Source organism: Pteronotus mesoamericanus, unplaced genomic scaffold, assembly GCF_021234165.1.
Source record: "Pteronotus mesoamericanus isolate MK-2021 breed Mesoamerican mustached bat unplaced genomic scaffold, CSHL_Meso_final contig_230, whole genome shotgun sequence".
Taxonomy (NCBI): Eukaryota; Metazoa; Chordata; class Mammalia; order Chiroptera; family Mormoopidae; genus Pteronotus; species Pteronotus mesoamericanus.
In genome coordinates this window covers 677,902-700,517 of record NW_026555096.1, presented here as the reverse complement: position 1 = coordinate 700,517, position 22,616 = coordinate 677,902, and the positions used below count along the sequence as shown (strand labels likewise).

General features: G+C 39.3%; 1 protein-coding gene across 1 annotated transcript in view; it reads left to right on the top strand.

Moving 5' to 3' along the window:
- The window catches only part of CHAT (choline O-acetyltransferase), a 67,615-nt gene that overhangs the window by 12,948 nt on the left and 32,051 nt on the right, over positions 1–22,616 (top strand). The window lies entirely within an intron of this gene.

The window sequence follows — 22,616 nt, the reverse complement described above, 5'->3', positions numbered from 1 at the left end:
GCTGAAGGCACCTTTGGTACCCTCTTATATCATCTGACAATACTCTAGCTTTCTGGGTGAGCCTGACTGGAACTGGAATCCTGGGGTGTCTAGAAGTGCTGGGAGCAGGAATATTTCAAGGTGGAGGCAGGCCGGCAGCAATTTAGCAGTTGTGTTTTACTTGTTGGCAAGGATGGCTTTCATTGGAGGGGTCTGAATTACTGGGAGAGCTGTCAGATAAAGATTTGGAATGGAGCTCACCTCTGGGAAGGTGCCATCTTTACGTGAATTTTTGGTCTTAAATCTTTTCATCTTCAAGCTGAAAGTTTCCAAGTATCCCTATAAAAAATCCAGTAGTGTCTTAACATTTTAAAGTCATCCTGTGGAAACTACTTTTCAAATCCAAAGCCAGCTCTATTCCCAGGAACTGGGTGAAGCGTCTTCCTTTTCTGCCTATGTTAGAAACTCCTGGATGATAAGTGAGACTTCCATGAGCCTCTATCTGCTCCTCAGGTTTTCAGTTGGCCAGGTGTCCATCTAGACCCCCTAAGTGTCTTACAGAGGACCTGGGCTAGGCCTGGGGAGTATGATAGGAAGAAGCACCTACCCTCAAGGCCACTAGATAGGAATGGGGAAAGAGAGGGCATCAGGGAGCAGGCTCAAATATATGACATCTACTAATGTAAGGTAATTAGAGACAGTAGGTGCCAAATAAGTGCTTCAGGACTTCAGAGCAGGAAAATGGCCCTTCTAATTGGGAAGGTTTCAAAAGATTTTGTTGGAAGAGGTGGAAATTGTGCAAAGTCCTATGACATAAGTGAGAGTGACAGGAGGGATGGATCATGTCAAGGCTGGCAGATTGATTGTGGGCAAAGCCTACTGCCCACCAGGGACATCTGCCCTGCCCAGTACCATGATGATAGCAACCTGGCTGGTAAGAATGGCCATGCTGAATATACTGAGAGAAGTAAGAGGTAGTGTGACCTGGCTCTCTGACAACAGGCATTTGACTTTTCTGACCTCTCTTGCTAGAAAGTTCTTCCCATGGGGCTGGCTGGCTCTTTGCACTACCTAGAGCTCAGCTCAGGTGTCACCACCTCAGGACCTCCTTGAGCATTTCTCCCCAATCATATTCTGTCACTTTGACTTGTCTTCTCATCTTGATTACATTTTTCACTTGCAATCAGCTTTTCCTTTGTTTGATTCGTGCTGATTATTTGCCCCCTCCACCACTGCCACCAGTCAGTAAGGTCCAGAAGAACAGGGACCTTATCTGTTTGGTTTAACTTTGAACCTGCTGTGCCAAATACAATAAGCATTCAATTATATTTGTTAAATAAAATACTGAAGGATTATTAAAGATACTAAGCCCCAGGCTTATTTCCCATTTACCAATTAATTCTTCTTTCATTCAGTTATTGGGCACCTGTGAATGCTTGGTTCTAAATAAGGGGTTGCATAGGCCACAAGGAAGTTTGAGAGTGGAGCTTGTTCTCACAGACCTAATTGCCAAGTTGAGGAATTAATAACTTATCATTTGAAAGTCAGTTAATTCCCTTAGGAGACCATGGTGTAATCAAATCCCACTCTTCTCCCCTCCAGGGACAGTGACAGGCATCAAAATAATCGCTTCTGCTTCCAGTACAGTTTCCACTTTATTAGCAGGCCAGGCCAAGCCATCTCTCTGCAGGACTGCTGGGATTGCCTTGAGGTCTCAGTGCTTGCACTGCACTAATCGGAATTAATTTGTTAATGGCACTTGATCTGGTCTTCTGAATAGAAGTGCTGTTTCTGTGGAAAGTGTGAGAGAAACAGGGGGCTGCAAATGCCTTCTTTTTAGAAATCCAAATAATCCAGTTTGCACTGACTGTGTCATCTGCACAGCAGGAAACCAATGCTTTGCAGAGTCTTCTTCTCTGGAGCAGCCCTTTCACACTGAAGGAAAATGGGGAAACCATATAGAAAACAATTTTGGTGTCAAAGTAAAAGATTATGGCAGCTTGGGCTAGGGTTGAGGGGGAAGATGGAAAGACACGGGTGGGGTCTAAATATATTTCAAAGTAGAAGAGGAAGAATAAAAGAAGTGTGTAGTGTTCCTAAGCCTTTGATTTGAGCAACTGAATAGATGGCAGTTTTATTCACTGAGATGGGACCAGGTTGAGGAGATGGCTACAAAATGGAGAAGTCCTTTCCAGGTATGGCAGGGTTGAAATGTCTTGAGTCATCTAAGTGGAGACATCAGATTAGATCTATGTGTCTGGAACTCAAGAAAGAAGTCAGTACACAGATATAATTTGAGAGCCATCAGCACATAAATGATATTTAAAGTCATTGACCTGGGTGAGATCATTTAGAAGCAGAAAAATGGGACCTTGGAGGTCAGGAAAGGAAAGATACTAAGGGGGATTGAGAAAGAGCAGCCCTGGAGTCAAAAGAAAGCCAGATGAGTCATAAAGATCCAAGATGGGAGGAGGAAGTGGCCAACCACAGCAAATACTGCTGAGAGCTCAAGGAATAGTCACCAGTGAACTTCACAAAGGTCAGACTGGAGTAGTAGGAAGAATGAATGGTTGTTTGCTGATAGAAGTGATCCAACAGCATACAAGAAATTGTTGATGAGGTCAATGAGTACAATCAATAAGTGTGGATGACTCTTTTCAGACATTTTGGTATTAAAAGAAGAAGGAAAATGCCCTGACTGGTGTGGTTCAGTTGGTTGAGTGTCATCCCGCAAAATGAAAAGTGGCCAGTTTGATTCCCCATCAGGGCACATGCCTGAGTTTCAGGTTCAGTCCCCTGTCCAGGTGTGTGTGAGAGGCAACTGATCCCTGTTTCTCTCTCACACTGATGTTTCTCTCTCTCTCTCCCTTCCCTTTTCTCTAGTAATAAATAAATCAAATCTTTAAGACATAAATAAATAAAAGGAGCAGAAAATGGAGAAGTTGCTGGAAGAGGATGGGGTAAAAGGAAGTGTTTTTAGTAGGAAAGGCAAGCACACAGTTGTGTGCAGACAATACATGCATAATCCCACAAAAGAACTGTTAATTAAGAGAGAAGAGGCAAATGGAAGGGTAGAATTCTTGAAAAGACAAAGATGGAAGCCAAAGAATAAGAGGCCTTCAGTTGGTGCAAGGAAAATGGAAACCTGAACCCAAGGTCCATAAGACTGTGCTGTGGTGGCACTGTGAAAAGGTTCCCAACTGGTGGCATCTGGTCTCAGATCAGCAAAGTTGTAGCCAGGAGCTGAGAGGAAGAAAATGGGATTCTGAAGACAAAAGAGAATGCATGAAATAGCCTCTTAGAAATTGGGAAAGAGAGCTTACTCATGAAACTTGATAAGATCTATGGACTGTTTTGAGCTCATATTTGAGGGCTTAGGGTTAATGCATTTAGCAAAAACCAATTAGCATTGTTTTGCAATTTTCCCTCACAATGTTCAGGTCCTCAGATTCAGGCAAGGAGAAGGTAGGTCACCAGGCTCAGCGAAGACTGGTGATTATGACTGAGGGAAAGGAGGGGAAGATGTGGCAAGAAAATGTTTATAATGCTGGAATCTAAACTGAGTTTGCTAGGGCTGCCATAACAAAGTACCACATACTGAGTGGCTTAAACAACAGAAATTTATTTTCTCACAGTTCTGGAGGCTAAAGATCTGAGATTAAGGTATCAATGGGCTTAGTTTCTTTGAGGCCCCTCTTCTTGGCTTGTGGTTGTCTGTCTTCTCCCTGTGTCCTCACATAGCTTTTCCACTGTGTTCTAATCTCCTCTTCTTATAAGGACACCAATCTTGTTGTAGTAGGTCCCATCCTAATTACCTCAATTACTTCAATGAAGACCCTATCTCCAAATATAGTCCCATTCCAAGATACTGGAGGTTAGGACTTCAACTTAGGAATTTTGGGAGAACACAGTTTAGCCCATCACAAGAGGGAAGTGAAAAACAAATGTGGGTAATGGATAGTGGAAATAGGTAGTGAGGCTTATGGTTTTGGGGTGTCCATGAGGTGAGCCATGTTGCAGTGGGGGTAACAAAGTATGTGAATCAAAAAGTCAAGAGTGGTCAGAGGGTTAGATGCTTGAAATTGAGACTTCGGGGGCGGGGGGGTCAGTTCCTGGTAATGATGAATTCCCGGATGTGATTGTGGGAGTGGGTGGGAGGTTAGACTGCCAAAGTTGGGAGGTCAAGGATCTGAGAGAGGATGATGTGGGCTGGGTTATCCACATGGACACTGAAGCTACTGGGACAATAATTGGAGTAGTGACGGGGAGGAGAAAGATGAACCAGGAGGCCATATCTGCATGATAAAGAGGTTGGTGTAACACAGCAATAAGAGGATGAAGCTGCTGCTCCAAAGGGAAAGGAAGGAGGAGGAGTCATTTAAGAGCAGGAACTGGGAGAAGGAAACCACCTACCTGACCTGGCCCTGGAGTACATGAGCATCAAGGAAAATAGTCCATGAATGGGCACAGCGATATGTACCCCTCAGAGAAAGCCGCCCTTCAGTTCAGGCATAAGGTAAACAAGAATATGTACAGAAGAGGTAACAATGCAGGGGGACCAGCCAGCACTAGTCAGGTGTCACAAAGTATTCAGGAAGGAGGAAAGGAGAGGGGTGAGGTTGAGCCTACACAGGGAACATTGGATCAGCGGGACATGGGAGTGCTGGCAACACACCCAGGAACAATGGTCATCACTGCAAACAGTACTCCCAAATCTTTCACTGCCTGGAAGCTACTCTATCCTGGTTCTAGGCATGCCTGCTTGGCTATAGTTACAGAGGGTGGGGATAGCTTTCTGACCCATAGCAGTATCAGTTAACACTATGGAGTAGATGCTTCTCAGGGCATCTCTGTTGAAGTCCCAAGGTCTCCACCCTGCTTCCTGGGACTGGGAAGAGACCAATGTCTGTGGCATTAGGCCCAGTCAAGTGCTGTCCTTCATGAGTCCTTGGCCAACCTGAGCTCCTTTTGTCTTGGTAGAGGTCTAGAGAGAAGCTCCTGAGCTCAGATGAAATCTGCCCCTAAATTCTCTTAGAGTCAGCTGAGGCCCAGCATGACAATTGATTTCATTTAACCTCTCTCCTCAAGAAAAGAGGTGGTTCACCCGGTCCCCAGCCAGGCTGGCTGGCTCTGTGAGCTACCAGGTTCCTCAGCCCAACCTCCCTGCTGTGCCACTGAGAGGGTGGAGTAATACTTCTGTAGACAAGCCCACAAGCAATGGAGCCAGATGGCTTCTGCAAAGCATATGCTCTTCCTCCGTGGTCAGTATCCACACACTTCCACAGACCCTCACACAGCACTTCTCACACGGGGCTCACTGAGAACGCGGTGCAGGACACATATGTGTATTGTCATCTCCACTGGCAAACCAGCCATCCACAGCCAATGCCAAGAGCCCACCAGGGCCATCACTGCCTCCAGAGACCTTCAGTCTTTGTTGCTGAGACTGGTATAAGCAGAGTTGTTAGGACAAGAGTGAACAGGATAAAACCAAAGGAGTATCTCTGAAAAGAGTCCTGGGAGTATTTGTGGGTCTCACCCCTCTGCCTTTCATAGCCCGGGAGGACTTCCTGTGCCAACTTGGAATTGAGGCTAATACCAACTGATGTCCATGTGACTGGGGCTGGCTGATGATATCAGGGTTATCTAGCAAGCTCCTTTAAAAAAAAGAAACCAACAGAGACAAGAGGGAAGGAGGGTGGGGGCAGGGGAAAAGGAAGGGAAAGGGAAAGTCAAGGAACATATAGCAAGGACTCATGGACAAAACCAAAGGGGAAGAGTTGAGGGAAGGAGGGAAGGAGGGGGCAAGGGAAAGTGGTAGGGGGTAGGCAGAGACAAATGTATTTGAAAAAATAAATTAATTTTTTTAAAAAGCCATTAATAAACAAACAAACAAATAAATAAAACAAAACACACACACACAGATTCTTCAGGCCCAGTGATTTTCCAGTGGGACAGGAATGAGGCCAAGGAATCTGTATTTTAAGCACCATCATGTACAGCCTGGTTGGGACTCCCTTGTTTATATGTTAGCAGCTTCTGTGCATGGAGGTCCCTTTAATGTTGGTCCCTGTCCTGGGCCCTTTCTGGCCCTGTTTGCCTTAGGTATTCATTATAGCTCATGAGGAAGAATTTCATCCCCATGGAATAGGGTAGGGTGTGTCTCCTACAGGTTGAGGTAACCCCACTCATAGTTGTCAGCTGCAGAGCTGGGACTGACCCAACGGCATCTGCATCCCAAGTCTGCAGGGCCTGGTAAGCAGGCCTAAGATTTGGGGCCTCAGGAGGGATGTTCATATCAGCTCAGGACCTTCCTCCCCAGTGATCTGTGGCTTCCTGAATCCAGGAAGAGCCAATGCTCTTATCCTGGTCTGGAAATTTAATTAGACATTCGGCCCCGAGTCTGGAAGACTACAGGGCTTGTCAATTTATACAAAAAGGATATCCAGCTCAGAGAGCCCCCTCCCCCACCGCACTGGCTTTCCTGGGTGCTGCTGTGGAGATCCTGCCAGCAGGCTCTGAGGCAGATGCCTGCATTTACAGAGTCCCGTAAATATTTATCCCCAGCAGCCAACCAGAGCTCAGAACTGCTTTCAAGGAGGAAGCTGACAGAAGGTGGCCCTGTCGACAGAAGGCCTTTGCTGTGGTTTACAAGAATCACTTGGATGGGGTGTTTTGCTATTTAAATATTGTCACCCAGAGATAGACAATTCTGCTGATTTTAAAAAGAATTACACATTAACAGCCTCTCTGATTTAATTGGTCCAGAAACACCTCCTGAGCCCTTGAGGTGGAATGCTATTTTCTTTCTTGGGGGAAGGTGGGAGTTGAGCCAATGCCTCCCGCCCACAGTGGAAGCATGAAGACTTTTATGGACAAGAACATCCACACAGGAGTAAGCACATGGTCTAGGGCAGGAGGTCTGGCCTTGACCTGATGTCCCTTTTGTCCCCCAGAATCTGGCTCCCTAGGCTAGGATATAAAGATGGAAGCCCCTCCCTGAGTATAGGAACAATGGGATGCAGAGGGTCTGGTGCCTGACACATGGAGAGTGTTCACTAAATGACAAGTTTTGTTAGATTTGGGGAAACACTCTGGGAACATAACCTCTCTGGAAAAATCTAGTGAACTGAAAATAGGCACCTGTTGAATGGCCATTGTCCATGCAGTCAGTGACAGTGGCCCATGGCTCTAGACTGAATGACTTGTATTCCTTTCATGGAACCCTAACCCTTATTAACTCTGGGATGCTCCTTTGCTTCCCTCAGCAGCCCCCCCACCCACCGCCACATACCACATGCCTTGTGTGCATAGACTACAAACCCCTCTCTCGTTTTTTCCCTGGTTGCCACTCCTTTGGCCCTCACTTTCCATGATATCATATGCAGCACAAAAGTATTTGAGATACAAGGCAGCTGGGAGGTATTTTTGATATCTCCCACCTTTCTTTAATCACCACCCTTGATTCTAGAAGTACAGTAGCACACCTGCCTTTGTGAGGAGGGTGGGTAGAGTACGAGGAAGAAAGAATTCTTGGCTCTTGAAGTTTTTATTTTTGTCTTAAATTAAATGAAACATATTTGGGAATAATTGTAGATGCATATGCACTTGTAAGAAATAATCTTGATTGTACCCTTTCCCTGCCCAATGCTAACATCTTGTGAAACTCTAGTAGTGTCACAACCAGGATATTGACATTGAGACAAGTTAAGATACAGAACATTCTCATCCCCACAAAGATCCCAGTATTGCCCTTTATAGCCACACCTACTTCCTTCTGCCCCCAACACTCCTCAACCCCTGGCAACCACTAATCTGTTTTATTTCAAGAATGTTTTCTAAATGGAATAATACAGTATGTTATCTTCTGAGACTGGTTCTTTTTCACTCAAGTATAACTTTCGAAAATTCATCCAAGTTGCATGTGTCAATAGTTCATTCCTTTTTGTGTATTGAATAGAATGGATGTATCACAATAGGTGTGATGTAACCGTTCACCCATTGAAGAACCTCTTATTTTTTTCCTCCATTTTGGCTATTATAGATAAAGCTGTTATATATACATATATGTATAGGTTTTTGTGTAATCATAAGTATTTGTTGCATGAAAAATGCCCAAGAATGAAATCTGCATGTTTTCCAGAGTGACTGTACCATTTTACATTCCCATCAGCAATATATGAATGGTCCAGTTTTTCTGTATGCTCATCAGCATTTTTGCCACTATTTTTTATTTTAGCCAAGCTGATAGTTCTGTATCAATATTTTAGTTTAGTTTTAATTTACATTTCTCTTAATGATTGATGATGCTGAAAATCTTGTCATGTGCTAATTTACCATCTGTATATCCCTCTTTGGTGAAATATAATTTCATGTCTTTTGTTATTTAATTGGATTGTTTAGGGGGTTTTTTGTTGTTTGTTTTACTGTGAATTCTAACAGTTGTTTATATACTCTTTACTAATCCTTTATAATATATGTGGTTTTTATATTTTCTGCCAATCTGTAGCTTATCTTCTCATCTTCCTAATAGGATGTTTCCGTGAGTGAATGTTTTAGTTGTGAGGAAGTCCAATTTATTAAATTTCCTTTTTATAGATTCTCCACTTGGTGTCAAATTTAAGAATTTTTTTTGCCTAGCCTTAGATCCCAAAGATTTTATTTTTTATTTTTGCTGAACTTTTTAAAATATTAAATTGTACATTTAAATTGATGACCCATTTTGAATTAGTTTTTAAAAATAAGGTATGAGATTTATATCCAGGCTTTTTTGTGTGCATGTGTGCCTATGGCTGTCCAATTGCTCTAATATTTGTTCAAAAGGCCCTCCTTCCTCCACTGAATTACTTTTACACTGTTGTCAAAATCTGTTGGGCATATTTATATGAGTCTGTTTGCAGGTTTTCTATTCTCTTCCATTGATCTATGTGTCGATCTCTCTGCCAATACCAATAGTTTATTAGTTCTAAGGGAGTTGGGATTTTTTTGTATATTCCTTAGGGTTTTTTACATAAACAATCATGTCGTGTGAAAATAGGGGCACTTTTATTCTTTTTCTGGTCTGTATACCTTTTATTCCCTTTTCTTACCTTATTGCACAGGCTGGGACTTCCAATATTATGTTGAATAGCATTGCTAAGAGTGGATGGTATCTTTTCTTTTTCATGATTTTAGGGGGAAAGCATGTAATCTTTCACCTTTAAGTAGGATATAACCTCTAGGCTTTTTTCTATAGATGCTCTTTATGAAGTTGAGGAAGTTCCCATCTATTTTTAGTTTTTGAAATTTTATCATGAGTAGATGTTTAATTCTGTCAAATGCTTTTACTGCATCAATTGATATAATCATCCTTTTTTTTTGACAGTCTGTTAATATGATGGATTACATTAATGGATTCTCTAATATTGAACCAGCCTTGCACCTATGGAATAAAACCCACTTAGTCATGTAGTATAATTCTTTTTATATGCTGCTTAATTCTATTTGCTTATGTATTGTTTAGTACTTTTGTTTCTATATTCATGAGGATTATTGGTCTTTAGTTGTGCATGTGTGTGTTTGTACTTTGGGTTCATAAACTGAATTGGGAAGTATTTCTTCCTCTTGTAATATCTGAGAGAAATTGTGTATAGTAGTGTTAATTCTTCCTTTAATGTTTGGTAGAATTCTCCAGTGCAACCATCTGGGCCTGGAAATTTCTTTTTTGGAAATTTTAAATTTAGAATTAAGAAAATTCAATTTTCTTAATAGTTATAGGGTTATACAAATTTCATATTTTATATTTGGTGTATTCTAGTAGTTTATACTTTTCAAAGGATTGGTCCATTTCATTTAAGTTGTCAAATTTGTCAGAATTGTTCATAGTATTTCCTGATTATGCTTTTGATGTGTGCAGGGTCTATAATGATAGCTGTTTTATCCTGATGCTGTGTCTTTTCTTGCTTGGTTCTTTTTTTGTCATACTTGCTAGAGATTTGATTTATCTTTTAAAAGAACCAGCTTTCTTTTCATTGATTTTTCTATTTTTTTTTGTTTTGTTTTTAATCTCACTGATTTCCTCTCTCCTGCTTGTTTTGTGTTTATTTAGTGTTTCTTTTCTAGGTTCTTGAGATGAGAGCTTATATTATTCATTTGAGACTTTTCTTCTTTTCTAATGTCAGCATTTGTGCTGCACATTTTTCTTTCAACAATGCTTTAGCTGTGCCTCACAAATTTTGATATAGTGTATTTTTATTTTCATTCATTTCAATTTTATTTTTTACAAAAATTTCCTTTAAGACTTCCTCTTTGACCTATGGATTATTTGGAAGAGTGTTCTTGAATTTCCAAGTATTTGGAACTTTTTCTGTTACCTATTTTTATTTTGATTCCAGTGGTCAGAGAAGACATTTCATAGGATTTCAGTTGTTTTCATTTTGTTGAGGGTTTTTTTATGACCTAGCATATGGTCTACCCTGGCATATATGTTCCATGGGAACTTGAAAAAAATTCACATTCTGCTGTTGTTGGGGAGAGTGTTCTATAAATGTCAATTAGATCCTGGTGATTGATTGTGTTGTTGAGTTCTTCTATATCCTTGCTGACTTTCTGTCTAGTTGTTCTGTCAACTATCGAGAGAAGTGTGTTGAAGTCTCCAAATGCAACTGTGGATTCTCTATTTCTCCCTTCAGTTTTGTCAGTTTTTGCTTCACGTGTTTTGTGATATGTTTGATATATACACATGTAAGATCGTTATGTCTTCTTGGTATACTGACCCTTTTTTATGTCAGTAATGTATATGGTAATTTTTTTTTGCTCTGCAGTTTACATACTCTGATATTAATATAGCCATTCCTGTTTTCTTTTGATTAATGTTTGCTTGATATATCTTTTTTCTTTCTTTTACTTTCAACAAACCTATATCATTATATTTGATGTGAGTTTCTTATAGATAGCATATAGCTGGAACATGTCTTTTAATCTACTTTGTCAACTTTTGTCAATGTAATTATTGGTATGTTGGGATTTATTTCTGCCATTTTACATTTTGTTTTCTCTGTTTTCCAATTTTTGATTTCCTTTTCCTGCCTTCCTGTGCATTACTTGAACATTTTTCAGAATTCAATTTTGATTTACCTGTGTGTTGTCAGTATACCTATTTGTATAGCTTTTTCTGGTGGTTTCTATAGGTATTACCATATGTATGAAATTTATCATGGGCTATTGGTATTAAAATTTTGCTACTTCTAGTGAAGTGTAGAAAATTTACCACTCTTTACATCCCTTTACTGTCCTCCATTTATAACTGTCTTAAATATTTCCTCTAATATAAATTTAAATCCACACCAGGAAGTGTTATTATTTTGGCTTCAGAAGTGAAATATAACTGAAAAAACTCAAAAAGAGCATGAAAATTTGTTTACTAAGATTGCTGCATACAAATTCTCTTAGCATTTTCTCATCTGAGAATATTTTGATTTCCCTTTATTCCTGAAGGATATTTTGTTGGATGTAGAATTCTGTGGTGATAATTCTTTTCTTTCAGCACTTGGAAAAGGTCACACCACTTCCTACCAACCCTCTTGGTATCTCATGAGAAATATGATGTAATTTGAATTGTTTTTTATTTTCTCTATAGGTAAAACACCATTTCTCTCCCTTTGCTCTCAAGACTCTTTTCTTTGTCTTTAGTTTTCAGAAGTTTGACTATAATATGCTTTGTTGTGAGTTTCTTTGAATTTATTTTGTTTGAGATTAACTGAGCTTCTTGAATCTTTAGGTTTATGTTTTTTGCCCAATTTGGGAAGTTTCTAGCAATTATTTCTATTAGTACTTTCCTGCCCTGCTCCGTTTTCTCTCCTTCTGTAACTCTAATGACATGATTGTTAGATCTTTTATCCCACAGATTCCTTAGGCTCTGTTCTTTTTTTTTAAGTCTGCTTACTCTTTGTTCAGATTGGCTAATTTCTATTGCTTTATCTCCAAGTTCACTGATTCTTTTCTCTGCCTCCTGCTGTTGAACCCATCCACTGACCTTTCTATATTGACTATTGTATTTCTTAATTCTGAAAATATCATTTTATCTTTATTTTTTCTTTTTCTTTTTTTAATTTTTTTATTGTTCAGATACATTTGTCTCCATTTTGCTACCACCACTTTTCCCTGCCCCAATATCTTTACTTTTTATCTTTTAAAAAATTTTTATTGAATTTATTGGGATGACATTAGTTAATAAAATTATATATAGGTTTTACATTTACAATTCTGTAAATACATCATCTGTGTATTGTATTGTATGTTCACCACCACCCCTAATTCAAGTCTCCTTTTATCACCATTTATCCCCCGCTTTACACTCTCCTACCTGATCCACTGTTATTGTACTGGAAACCGTTGGTGTAGTGGGAAGTTATACACAGGGGAGCATTCCGTAATCTTATGATTAAATCTCAGTCTTTTTATGGCTTTATGTCCCAGTCTTTCCACTAAGCTAGAGAACTGTTGCTATTTTACTTAAAAATTTTTCAGCTTTATTAAAGTATAGTTGACAAATGAGATTGTAAGATATTTAAAATGTATATTATGATGATTTACTATCATGTGAGTTATGTGAAAGGATTCCCCCACCCAATTAAATATCACATCCATCACCACATGTTTTATGGTTTTTTGTATGAGAACATATGAGTCCTATTCTTTGCAAATTTATTTGTACAATATAGTGTTATCATCTATAGTCACCATGTTATACATTAGATCCTCAGACCTTTTTCTTCTTATCACTGAAAGTTTATACCCTTTTGTCAATCTCTCTATTCTCACTCCTTAGCCCCTAGCAATCACTCTTCTCTGTTTCTATGAGTTTGACTTTTTTTAGATTTCACATATAAGTGATACTATATAGTATTTATCTTTCTCTGTCTGACTTACTTCACCCAGCATAATTCTCTGAAAGTCCATCCATGTTGTCACAAATGGCAGGATTTTCTTCTTTTTCATGGCTAAATAATATGTAAGTGGCTGATATCAGGACCAGATGCAGTGGCCAACTACCCCCTACCCTAGTGCTGACCAGTCAGTAGACACCACGATTCTGACCATGACCCTTCCTCTCTTAATCACCATGATAAATGATGATTATCCCCTATATAACTTGTGCCCTACAAGACAACAGGAAGCGAGGTCTTTGAGCATTAGCTCACCTGTGTCTCTAGGCATTTCCTGAATTAAACCCTTATTTTCTTTGGTGCAAACTCCTGTTTATGTCTTATTGGGCTTTGATGCACGCAGGCAAATGGACCCCTTTAGTCTGATAACAATCAGGTCACTAGATGTGGGGTTCAAACCCTTTACTTCTCAGAGATGCTTGGAGTTAAGAGTTCATTTCTGATTGTATGATGCTATTTGTGGGTTGGGATTTAGGGTAAGTTTGTGTCTCAGTGTTTCCTACCCATTTTCATGTGGGTATTTTCTCATTTACACTTTAAGAAGGAGTCACTCAATTAGATTCCCCCCCTTTTTTTTTTTTCTTGAGAAGGAATGGCTGTGTTATTCCTGTAGACTGAATGTGTCCATTGGAGGAGGTGCATTCAGGAGTCTCCTCTGTTGCCATCTTGGACTGGACTCTTACTATTTTAAATGCTTAAGGAAGAAGATTCGGTCTTTTTGGGGATCTCTCACATATATCAGGCAGTCTCTATCCTCCTATGATCTAGGGGATTTCTATATTGTTTTATATATGTCCATTCTATTTCAGGCCTTCAGTTGAGAGGTTTTTTTTGGTTGAGAATTTTGATTTTCACAATTAAGCTGTCGATTTTTAATTTTTAAGAATTCTTTCTTGTTTTTTGGTGACTCCTTGTAATTGCAGTCAGTTTTCTTGTAAACAGTGTTCTGCCCCTCTTCCATACTGCAATCAAAAAATGTTTTCTGATGTTTTTCGCTGTGATTTTGTTTTATCTGTGTTTAGTTTTGATTATCTTAGCTCTTACCATTATGCCCTTGGTTTTCTTAAAACATCTCTGCTTTTTTCCCTTTCTGTTTATTTTCCATAAGAAAAGAGCTATACATTTAATACAGGTTGCTAACTTTATTTTCATCTTTCAGTTAAACTCAGTTCTCATGGCTATTGTGTGGTGTTCCCTCAGATCCTGTACTTGGACATTTACCTGCTCAGTCTCTTTCCTGGGGAGCCATATGATTCACTGCTGGTGTCAGTTACCACAAAAATACCAGTGTTTCCCCAATCCTCTCTTTCAACTTGGTCTTCCCTCCTGAGCTTCAGAACCACATATCCAACTGACTCCCGAAGATTTATTTCTTCATGTTCCGCAGACATTTCATTTTTATTTTATTAAATTTTATTTTCATTTTTGTTGAATTTATTGGGTGACATCATTTAATAAATTTGTATAGGTTTCTGCTGTACAATTCTATAATACATCATCTGTATATTGTATTGTGTTCACCACCCAAGTCAAGTTTCCTTCCATCACCATTTATCCTCTTTACCCTCTTCTACCTGTCCCCATGCCTCTTTCCCTCTGATAATTGCTATACTGTTGCCTGGGTCTATGAGTTTTCTTCTTAATTCCTTAACTTTTTTTACCCTGTCCCTCAAACCTTCTCTTCTCTGATTACTGTCAGCCTGCTCTCTGTATCTAAGAGTTTTTTTGTATATTTTTTGTTCATTTTGTTCATCAGACTCCACATGTAAGTGAAATAATATAATATATGTCTTTCTCTGACTGATTGACTTCACTTAGCATAACAGTCTCCAGGTCTACCCATGCTGTGAAAAATGGTAAGATTTCCATTCTTTTTGACAGCCTCATAGTATTCTGTTGTGTAAATTTCCCACAGCTTTTTTTTTATCCACCCATCCAGTTGATGGGCATTTGGTCTGCTTCCAAATCTTGGCTACTATAAATAAGGCTGAAATGAACAAAGGAGTGCATATGGTCTTTTGAATCACTATTTTGGGTCTCTTCAGATATATTTCCAGAAGTGGACTCACTGGATCAAAAGGCAGTTCCATTTTTAGCTTTTTGTGGAAATTCCGTACTGTTTTCCACAGTGACTGCACCAGTCTGCATTCCTACCAACAGTGAACTAGGGTTCCCATTTCTTCACAACCTCACCAGAACCATTATTTGTCCATTTGTTTATGATGGCCATTCTGACCAGTGTGAAGTGGCATCTCACTGTAGTTTTAATCTGCATTTCTCTGATGGCTAGTGATGCAGAGCATATGTCTCTGGGACCTCTGTATGTCCTCCTTGGAGAAGTATCTGTTCAGGTATTTTGCTCATTTTTAAATTGGACAGCTTGTCTTCCTCGAGTGGAGTCCTGTGAGTTATTTATATATTTTGGAGATCAAACCCTTGAACAAGATATCATTGGCTAATATATTTTACCATAGGGTTGGTTCCCTTTTCATTTTTTCTGATGCTTTCTTTAGCTATGCAGAAACTTCTTATTTTGATGAAGTTCCATTTGTTTATCTTTTTCTTTATATCCCCTGCTTTAAGGGATACCCAAGAGTTTCCTCCCTATGTTCTCCTCTAGGACTTTTACGGTGTTGCGACTTATATTGAAGTCTTTTATCCCTCTTGAGTTTATTTTTGTGTGTGGTGTAAGTTGGTGGTCGAATTTCAATTTTTTGCATGTAGCTACCCAGCTCTCACAACACCATTTATTGAAGAGGCTATTTTTACTCCAACTTATGCTTCTGCCCCCTTTGTCAAATATTAATTACAAAGAGACATGGGTTTATTTCTGGTGTCTGTATTCTGTTCCATTGATCTATGTGCCTGTTCTTATGACAGTACCAGACTCTTTTGATTGGAATGGCCTTGTAATATAGTTTGATGTCAGGTATTGTGATCCCACATACTTTGATCTTCTTTCTCAAAATTGCTGCAGCTATTTAGGGTCATTTATGGTTCCATAAATTTTTTAAATGTTTGTTCCATATCTGTGAAATATGTCATTGGTATGTTAGTAGGGATTGTGTTGAATCTATAAACTGCTTTTGGTAGTATGGACATTTTGATGATGTTAATTCTTCCAATCCATGACCATGGAATATGCTTCCATTTATTTGTGTTTTTCTTAATTTCTTTCTTCAGTGTTGTATAGTTTTCTAAGTACAGGTCTTTTACCTCCTTGGTTAAGTTTACTCCTAGGTATTTCATTTTTCTTGTACTATAGCAAATGGGATTTTTTTTTCCTGATTTCTGTTTCTGATATTTCATTGTTGGTGTACAAAAACGCCTTCAGTTTCTGATTATTGATTTTGTATCCTACTGTTTTGCCAAATTCACTTATTAGGTCGAGTAGTTTTTTGGTAAAGTCTTTGGGGTTTTCTTTGTACACTATCATGTCATCTACAAGCAATGACAGTTTTCCTTCCTCCTTTCCAATTTGGATGCCTTTTATTTCTTTTTCTAGTCTGATCACTGTGGCTAAGACATCCAATACTATGTTGAATAGACATGGTGAAAGCGGACAACCTTGTCTTGTTCCTGATCTTAGTGGGAAAGCTCTTAGTTTTTGTCCATTGAGTGTGGTGTAGGCTATAGGTTTTTCATATATGGTCTTTATTATGTTGAGGTATGCCCCCTTTAATCCCACTTGCTGAGTGTTTTTATCATAAATGGGTGCTATACCTTATCAAATGTTTTTTCTGTATTTATTGATATGATCATGTGATTTTTGTCTTTCATTTTGTTTATGTGATATATTTTGTTTATTGATTTGCAAATATTGAACTATCTTTGCATCCCTAAGATGAATCCCACTTGATAGTGGTGGATGATCTTTTTAATATATTGCTGGATGTTGTTTGCCAATATTTTGTTGAGGATTTTAGCATCTATGTGCATCAGCGATATTAACCTGTAGTTTTCTTTCTTTGTTGTGTCTTTATCTGATTTTGGGATTAGGATGATGCTGGCCTCATAAAAAGAATTTGGGAGTCTTCCCTCTTCTTAGATTTTTTTGGAATAGTCTGAGAAGGACAGGGGTTAGCTCTTCCTTAGATGTTCTGTAAAATTCTCCTGTGAAACCACATGGTCCAGGGCTTTTGTGTGTGGGGAGTTTCTTGATTACCGCTTCAATTTCACCAGCTGTTATTGGTCTGTTCAGGCTTTTGGCTTCTTCTTCGTTCAGTGTTGGAAGATTATATTTTTCTAGAAATTTGTCCATCTCTTCGAGGTTTTCCAATTTCTTGGCATATATTTGTTCATAGTAATTTCTTATAATTCTTTGTATTTCTGTGGTATCAGTTGTTATTTCTCTGCTTTTATTTCTGATATTATTTATTTGGGTCCTCTCCCTTTTTTTGTTGATGAGTCTGCTTAAAGGCTTGTCAATTTTATTTATCTTTTCAAAGAACCAGCTCCTGGATTGGCTGATCCTTTGAATTGTTCTTTTCGTCTCTATGTCATTCAGTTCTGCTTTAATCTTGACTATTTCCTTCCTTCTACTTGCTCTGGGATTTATTTGTTCTTGTTTTTCCAGTTCTTGAAGTTGCAGTGTTAGGTCTTTTATTTGAAATGTTTCTATCTTTTTTAGGTAAGCCTGTATTGCTATGAACTTCCCTCTCAGGACTGCCTTTGCCGTGTCCCATAGGTTTTGGACTGTTGTATGTTCATTTTCATTTGTTTCCAGAAATTTTTTGATTCCTTCTCTTATCTCATTATTGACTCATTCATTGTTTAATAGTGTACTGTTCAGTCTCCATGAGTTTGCAAGTTTTTGAAGTTTCTCTTTGAGGTTGATTTCCAGTTTCAAGCCCTTGTGGTCCAAGAAAAAGTTTGGTATTATTTCAATTTTCCTGAATTTGCTGAGGCTTTCTTTGTGTCCTATCATTTGGTCTATCTTTGAAAAACTTCCATGAACATTTGAAAAGAATGTGTATTTTGTTTTGGGGGGATGTAAGGTTCTATATATGTCAGTTAAGTCTATTCGATTCAATGCATCATTCAACTCCACAATATCCTTGTTGATGTTTTGTTTGGAAGATCTGTCCAGTTTTGACAGTGGGGTGTTAAAATCCCCTACTATCAGTGTGTTGCTGTCTATATCTTTTTTGAAGTTATCCAAGATTTTCCTTATATATTTGGGTGCTCCCATGTTGCATGCATATAAGTTTACAATGTTTATGTCATCTTGATAGATTCTTCCTTTAAGTATTATAAAGTGTCTCTCTGAGTCTCTTTTTATGGTCTTGTTTTGAAATCTATTTCATCTGATATAAGTATTGCAACCCCTGCTTTCTTCTCTTGCCCATTTTCTTGGAATATTTTTTTCCATCCCTTCACTTTCAATCAGTGTAGATCTTTTGTTCTGGGGTGGGTCTCTTGTAGGCAGCATATTTGTGGGTCATGTTTTCTTATCCATTCAGCTATCGTGTGTCTTTTGATTGGGGCATTTAGTCCATGTACATTGAGAGTTATTACTGATAGAAACCTATTCATTTTTTCTCTTTGTACCTGTGGTTTTCTTTTTCTCACTCTTTTTCTTCATCTTCTTAAACTAGTCCCTTTATCATATCTTGTAGTGCTGGTTTGGTAGAGATGTATTCTTTTAGCCTTCTTTTGTCTGGGAAACTACTTATTTCCCCTTCTATTTTAATTGAGAGCCTTGCTGGGTAGAGCAGCCTTGGCCGTAAGCCCCGCTCTTCATGACTTTGAATATTTCTTGCCATTCCCTTCTGGCTTGTAGTGTATCTGTTGAGAAGTCAGCTCCTAGCCGTATCGGGGCTCCTTTGTATGTTACTCCCTGTTTCTCCCTTGCTGCCTTTAGGACTTTCTCTTTGTCTTTGATATTTGCCATTTTAATGATGATGTGTCTTGGAGTGGGCCTCCTTGAGTCCCTCTTGAATGGGGTCCTCTGTGCCTCCTGGATTCATGAGACCTTTTCTCTCCTCAAATTGGGGAAGTTTTCCATCATTATTTTTTCAAAGAGCTTCTTTATCCCTTGCTACTCTTCTCCTCTGGTACCCCTATTATGTGGATATTATTGCATTTCAGGTTGTGCTGCATTTCCCTCAATGCCTCTTCATTCTTTTTGAGTCTTTTTTCCATTTCTTATTCTTTCTGGGAGCTTTTTTCTACCTTATCCTCCATCTCACTGTGTCAATCCTCAGCTTCATCTAGCCTGCTTTTGATTCCTTCTACTGTGTCCTTCAATTCAGAAATGGTATTCTTCATATCCTCTTGTGTCTTCTTGATAGTTTCTATGTCTTTTTCCAGATTGGTATAGTTTGCTATAAGATCCTGATAGTTTCTCTGCTGTTCCTCATAGTTATCTTTGAGCTGGCTGAGCTCATTGAGCTTCCTTAGAGCCATTGTTTTGAATTCAGTATCTGATAGTTCCTTTGCCTCTATTTCATTTAGCTCTTTTTGTGGGGATTCCTCTTTTCCCCTCATTTTGGGGGAACTTCTTTTTCTTCCCATTTTTGTGAGAGTCTATTATTTTTCTTTCTTTCTTTCTTTCTTTCTTTCTTTATTTCTTTCTTTATTTCTTTATTTCTTTCTTTCTTTCTTTCTTTCTTTCTTTCTTTCTTTCTTTCTTTCTTTCTTTCTTTCTTTCTTTCTTTCTTTCTTTCTTTCTTTCTTTCTTTCTTTCTTTCTTTCTTTCTTTCTTTCTTTCTTTCTTTCTTTCTTTCTTTCTTTCTTTCTTTCTTTCTTTCTTTCTTTCTTTCTTTCTTTCTTTCTTTCTTTCTTTCTTTCTTTCTTTCTTTCTTTCTTTCTTTCTTTCTTTCTTTCTTTCTTTCTTTCTTTCTTTCTTTCTTTCTTTCTTTCTTTCTTTCTTTCTTTCTTTCTTTCTTTCTTTCTTTCTTTCTTTCTTTCTTTCTTTCTTTCTTTCTTTCTTTCTTTCTTTCTTTCTTTCTTTCTTTCTTTCTTTCTTTCTTTCTTTCTTTCTTTCTTTCTTTCTTTCTTTCTTTCTTTCTTTCTTTCTTTCTTTCTTTCTCTTTCTTTTTCATTTTGCTTCTGCTTCAATTGATCCGTCTACATTTCCTGACTTTGTGGATTAAACTTCTATGGTAGAGGGCAGGTCTTTTATTTATTTATTTATTTTTCCTTTACCTTTCTTTCTGAGCCTGCCTCTGATGATGTCAGTAGTTGACCCTATATGACCTTCGGTCATTTGTTTGAACCTTCCAGGAATCTACTGTCTGTGTCTGACTCCTGCTTTGGGCAGCTCTGTGACCCCTTTGGCCAGGGATCCACTATTTCTGTGGATCACTCTGCACTCTCACACCTGCTCCTTGAGTGCACTCCCCTGCTGCGGCAGGATCCCCTGCCTGCCCCAGCGCACCCGTGCTCCAGCCTGTGTGCAAGCACTTGCCCCAGCCTGGGGCTGGCTTACTCACCCGACCTCAGGCCCTTGTCTGCCGCCTGCACCAGGCCTGGGGCCTGGCACTGGTCAGGTAAGGGTCTTCTATTGTGTGCTTTCCCGGCTTTTGGCTCTTTGGTGGCTTGGCCTACCCAGGCAAAATGGAGACTAGGGAAATGGGAAGAAGTCAGCTCCGGGACTCTCCCGTTAATCCTGTCTCCAGTCTCTCCCCCAGGGTCTCTGGGAAGCTCTATGACTCCTTCGGTTAGGGATCCTATTTCTGCAGACCCTAATTGCGTGCCTTCTGGCTCCCGCACCCGCTTCTGCATCTTTGGGGGCGTGGCCTGCCTGCACAAATGGGGACTACTAAATGGCAACTGGACTCTGCTTCGGAGACCTCAGATAATCCTCCAGTTCTTTCCCCAACCCCTCCATCTCCAGTCTCTCCTCAAAGGTCTCTATGCAGCTGTGTGTCCCCTTTGGCCAGGGATCCTCTATTTCTTCCAGCCAGTCTGCACTCAGCCCCTAGCCCACAAGTGTACAAGCTGTGTGTGGAGTGCGCAAAAGGCAAGTTAATTGATTCTCTTCTGCCTGGGCGAGGTGGTAGCTGCAGAGTGGGAGGTGAGTTATCACCGGAGCTCTGCTGACCACTGTCTCTGTTCTCTTCACAAAGTTTTCCTTGCCAATCATTCCTCAGGCACTAGCCCACTTTCCTGCCGTCTCTACCCAGAGATCAAGGAAGGCAGCGGCCACTGCAAATTTTTGCGTTGGCCCTTTAAATGTTTCTCTGCATTTCCAGCTACCTGTCTCTGGCAGAGAGCGCCCCTAAGCTTTTCGGAGTTGTGTTTTGTCTGTGCGTTTTCCTGGTTTCAGCTGCTGTAGTCTAGGGGTCCCTGTTTATGATTCAGACTCTGTTCTTTTCAGGGGGATCCAACTGGCCATTTCAATGTCCCTCTGGTGCTGGTGCCCATGGGCGTCCAGCCCACCCTCTCGAGCCTCCACCGCACTTCTCACCCGTTGGGATGTGCGAAAGTGGATTCCACTGTCTGTCTGTGGCTCCAAGGCTCCTCTCCCTCTATTGTTTCATTGTTTTCCAGGTGATTTCTTAACTATTTAGTCACAATTCCAGTTTGGTCTTGGGAGGAGGTCAGCGTGACACCCATTCACCCCTCCGCCATCTTTTCCCCTCTTTTATTTATTTGAGTCCTTTTTTTTTCTTGATAATTCTGGGGAAGAGTTGACTATCTTGTTTATCCATTCAAAGAACCAGATCTTGGTTTTATTTATCTTTTGTATTTTTTATACTCTATTTTCTTTATTTCTGCTCTCATCTTCATTATAACTTTTCTTCTGCTTACATTGGGACTTTTTTTAGGTTCAAAACTATATTTTCTTGAATATGCTCAATTTCTACCTCTTTGCCTCCTTCTACCCAGCACCCTCCATCAGGCAATTGCCAAACCTTTGTTCATATCCATGGGTCATGCATATAAATTCTTTGGCTAATCCATTTCCTACACTCTATTTTTGATACCCATGGCTATTCTGTTACTACCAATTTGTACTTCTTAATCCCTTCACCTCTTCAGTTCCCGAAACACCCCTCCCATCTAGCAACCAACAAAATGCTCTCCATATCCATGTTTTTGCCCTTTTCTTCTTTTTTGCTTATCTTGTTTTTTAGATTCAGTTGTTGATACATATGTATTTTTGCCATTTTTTTATTCATAGAGTTGATCTTCTTTTTCTTAAAAAAATACCTTTAAGAATTCATATAATAATGGTTTGGTGATGATGAGCTCCTTTAGTGTTTTTCTTGTCTGGGAAATTCTTTATCTGCCCTGTGATTCTAAATGATAGATTTGCTGGGTAGAGCAGTCTTGGTTTCAGGTCCCTGCATCTCATGACTTTGAATATTTCTTGCCAATCCCTTCTAGCCTGCAATGTTTCTTGAAAAAATCACCTGACAGTTTTATAGGAACTCCCCTGAAGATAACTAACTTCTTTTCTTTTGCTGCTTTTAAGATTCTCTCTTTATCTTTAATCTTTTTTATTTTAATTATGATGTCTTGGTGTGGTCCTCCTTCCTTCCATCTTGTCTGGAATTCTCTGTGCTTCTTGGATTTGCATGTCTATTTCCTTCACCAAATCAGGGAAGTTTTCTTTCATTAATTTTTTTCAAATATATTTCCAATTCCTTGCTCTTTCTCTTCTCCTTCTGGCACCCCTATGATACAAATCTTGGACCTCTTGAAGTTATCCCAGAGGCTCTACACTATCCTCATTTTGGGGGGGTAGGGGATTATTTTTTC